The sequence below is a fragment of the Apis dorsata genome, unplaced genomic scaffold (genome assembly GCF_000469605.1).
Source record: "Apis dorsata unplaced genomic scaffold, Apis dorsata 1.3 scaffold_995, whole genome shotgun sequence".
NCBI lineage: Eukaryota > Metazoa > Arthropoda > Insecta > Hymenoptera > Apidae > Apis > Apis dorsata.
In genome coordinates, this window is record NW_006264097.1 from 95,145 (window position 1) to 99,633 (window position 4,489).

The window sequence follows — 4,489 nt, forward strand, 5'->3', positions numbered from 1 at the left end:
ACGTACGCTATGCGCTTACGACGTGCAGTACCAGGTGGGTGGTTTAGTCGAGTGGGGGATGCCGTCGGCGGTGGTGGTAGCTGCAAAAGGGGGATGATGGTTGCAGAGGACGATGGGGAAGGGATGGTAGGGCGGCAAGGGGAGAGAGGGCGTCGCCTGGCATCGGGTCGTCAACCTTTCTGCGGCACTGCGACGTCGGGGTCGTTATTATTTCCTCCTCCTCCTGCTCTTCCACCACCATCTCCTCCTCCTCCTCCTCCTCCTCCTCCGCCACTTCCTACTCCCGCTGCTGCTGCTGCGTCTCTCTTACGTCTTTCCACTCTCTCGCCCCACCGTCTTCTTCTCTGCACCATCGCCATTTCTTCTTCCTTCCTTCGATCTCCTCTTTTCTTCCTTCTTCTCACCGTCCCTTCTCTATATTCAAAATCCCAATACTTTCATCATTTTTTTCTTCCCACCGTCTCGAACGCGCCTCGATTACGAGCTGTGATCTTTGCCGATGTCCTCTTTGTCTTCCATTCGATCCCTTCGTTGCTCTCCCTACAATACCGTGTTAATATCGCTAATATCGACGACGATACGAAAGCTCGAGATCTTCGATAGAAACGATGTTCCTCGCCTTCGCGCAACAATCGTTTTATCCTCGCTTTCTCGAGGAACAATTTCTGTCGCGGATGAAAGAAAATTTGAGGAAATTCGCGAAATTCGACCGACCGATCGATCGAGTGTGTCCAAAATAGTCGACGAGCGTACGCTCTGGTTATTTCTTCCTCTCCATCTTGCGGTTCTCCCCTTGGTTGACCTCGAATAATCCGGACGTTGGCCTTGAGACTGGAGGCCATTGACCCGGGCTAGACAGCCGTTGACCTTGAGTAATCCGGGCATTGACCCGGCGCATCGAGGAGGCGGCTAACTCGGGGAGATCTAGACGTTGACCTTGGGCGATACTAGCCGCGACCTTGAATGATTCGCCCCACGTTTCGTGGAACGGGGCCTGCGTGGCAATGTGCACACACGGTGCACACACGGTTGCGAGGCGAGAAATCCAGTGGAAGTTTTCGCGCGAACGCGAGGGGAGTAGAGAACGAGCGAGCGGTACGGAGAAGCGAGTGAGCGAGCTGTTGCGCGCACCTACTGAATTTATAAATTTCGTTATTAACCGCACCGTCCACGCCTCCCTTTGCTACATTAAACGCGCGCCACTCGGTGTGCTCATCCTGCGTGTGACGTAGAATTTTTATCAATTCCGAGGCAGCCGAGCAGAAATTAAAAGGGGGTCGGATCGAGGCGTGAACATTTACAGCTTCCTGCCGTGCTTACCGAGACATGAAAAGAAGAAGCTTCTCCGACGAATTTCGAGAAAGCCCCCACCTCCATCCCAGTGCCACCTTCTTCCGCCGACCACCCTCTTCTATCAAACCTCTCCGTACTTCCATCTTAAGTACCGTATAGCGCTCGGTCTCGCACTCGTTCGACGAAAAGAGAAACGAGAGAGAGGGGAAAAAAAGAACGAGTTTTCGAAACGGTCGAATGTACCGGCCGATAAGGAAGAGTAAAGATTCGGTTCGGGTATATATACGTATATCTATATATATATATATATATATATGTGTGTGTGTATCGGGGAGGATATACGAAGGAAAAGATGTACGAAGTTGGTTGTGTGCAACACTCGATTAAAATACGTTTCTTCACGACGCTTATAATTGCTGTTTACGACACGTACGATAATGGAGCTCGTAATCGTAATGCAATACAGTTTATACATTCGAGAGGCACCGTATTCCTTTGGATCCCCGAAAAAGGAGAAACGCGTGTCACGTGAAATCCGGACGGAACCGGTTTTCGGGGCCATCGGGTCCGAGATACGCACAACGGGGCCCTGTCCTGCTCCTGAAATCCTTGTACCTTCCACTGTCCGAGGATCAACCTGGCTGTTCTAGTAAAACGAGATTTTCGATAGCCTTCGTGCTCGGTTCCACCGATCATCCACCACCGTATCGGATTATAAACGATGCGTGTAATCGAGAGAGGATATCGTCTTAACGCCTAGTATATTCATCATCCTCTTTTTCCATTTTCCAACAAAGAAGAAAAAGGAAAGAGAGAGAGAGAGAAAAACCGCCCGATCAATTAATTCTTTTCCGTTCGCTTTCATCTCGAAACCTAGACGGAATTTCGTTTCATTTTTAAACGCGTTAAAAATCTCTCTCTCTCTTTCTCTCCCCCCTCTCCCTCTCTTTTTGAACAGGAGATCAATCCAATTCTGGAACGAAATCATACGAAGGAAGCGTAAAGGCGGGAACTCGATACCCACGTTTGGAAACGAAACCTTGGCCAATTAACGCGTCGATGAAGACGTATCTGCTTCCAATGTCCCCGTCCAGACGTTTGAAACGTCCGAGTCTCGGGGGCAAGGAAAGAATATACGCGAACTGAGCGTAGTATGCGGCATGTTCCGAGCAAACGAGACGACGGCATATCCTCTTACGTAGGTATTCCAGACAGGATCTCGCGTGAACGGAGGGAAAAAAAAAAAGAAGAAGAAGAAGAAGAAAAAAAGGAGAAAAAGAGGGGAAAAAACGGCGAGGAACACGACACGCATGTCGAACACCGGCACCTACACACGACAATAACGCTCGTTCTTTCCTGCTCCCATGATACGGATGAAAGAGTGTCTTTCGACCGAGAGGGGGAGGGAGGGACAGAGAGTGTCTTAAAAGCGGGAATAAATCTGCGAGACTCCCTTCCCCTCCCTCCGACTCCTTGCGTATTCCAATCACGTTACGCTATCGAATTCGACAAATAGACACGGAGGAGAAACGATTCGATTGAAACGTTTCCGCTCGTGCCATCGGTATATATATATATATATATATATGTGTATGTGTGTATATATATAGCTCGAGAGTTAGGAGGAGCTAGGATGATAATTTCTGGCCCTGCTCTCTAAGGTAAGAAAAGTTGTGAAAGCTTTATGAAGTTGAGGTGTAGCGACTGTGGAAAAGGCATTGAGAATCGGTAGACGGTGTATCCATGGAAGTCGCGACGATCCACGGCCACTCAGGACTCGTTTGCCTAACTTCCGGTGGTGCGCCAGTTAGCCCGTCACGAACCGTTCCAGTGTATATGTCCTGAATAATGCATACAGAAATGGAGTGAGCCGGGTATCTTCTAGAAACGCGAGCGAGCGAGCGAGCGAGCGAGTCGGAGCGAGGAGAAGGAGAGAGGGAGACGAAAAAGAGAAGAGAAACGAAAGAGGGATAAAAGGGGGATACGAGAGAGGTCCGGAGAAAAGGATTAAGAGGGAGGGTACCTCCATCTCTGAGCTTGCAAAAAAGAAAGACAGATTTGCAGGTCCGAGAGAACGACGTTGGCCCGATGTTTGCAACGCAATAAATAGACAGGATCTGACAACGTTCGTATCTCCGAAAAGAGCGGAGAGGATACGGCAGAAACCTGTGCACGAGAGCGAATGAAAGCGAGCAGGGAATGTGGATAATCGCGAGATGAGAAGAGCGACAAAGGAAAGAGAAAAAAAGAAAAAAGAAAGTAATATATATGAATCGTCGGAGAACGAGGAGGAGGAGGAGGAGGGGGAGGAGGAGGATCAGTGAAGTATTTAAACGGATGTTGGATGTTGTTCCGAAAATTTTTGCGTTTTGTTTCGCTCTAAGTGGCCCTTTCCTTTTGACGGAGAAATGAGCGTAATACGCGAGGAGCGTATCTCGAATATAATGGATTTAATGGAGTATCTTGACGATGAGACGACGTCGACTAGGATCAAAACGATTTTTATTGTATCAACGCGGTAAGGAAATTTAGCGAGATGAACGCTTTCTACCCTTTCGACGAGAGAAGAGAGGAAGGGCTGTACATAATATGTAAATAGTTAAAACCCGAGGCATTTATACCCGAACGTATATAAAGACGGAAAGGATCAGAGAGAGGAGTAACCCCGAAGAGGGGGTACAAGGGTGGAGGCGAGATATAAATGCCGAAGGATCTCTTTGAATGGGAGAGAAATTTGATTTCGAGGATAAATTTATTTATTATCGTTGCTCTCAAAGAAAAATCATAAACCGCCTATGAAATAGGGGGGGGGGGGGGGAGGCGTGGGAGGGTAAAAATGGAAAAAGCAGATGGAAGAAACGAAAAAAAAGAGAGAAGAGAGAAATAAAGGAAAGAAAGAAAGGGCGGAAAAAGGAAGGTTGAAATCGCGAAGCGGAGGAAAAGAAGAGAGGGAAGAAAGGAAGGAAGGGTGGGCGTGAAAGAGACAAAGAGGAAAAGCGGGTGCAAGAAAGGCAGTCAGAGGGTCGGTCAATTTTCCTTAAAAATATCCCGCAGACGCGGTGTGAGTTGGAAAAGGGAATTGGAGAGGTAAAGAGAAAAAGAGATATTGGATGAGAGATAGAGAGAGTGGTTGGTGGGGGGAGGGAGAGGTGGTGGCGCGCGAAAGGGACTGCAGGAAAGCAGAAAAGGAAAGGGA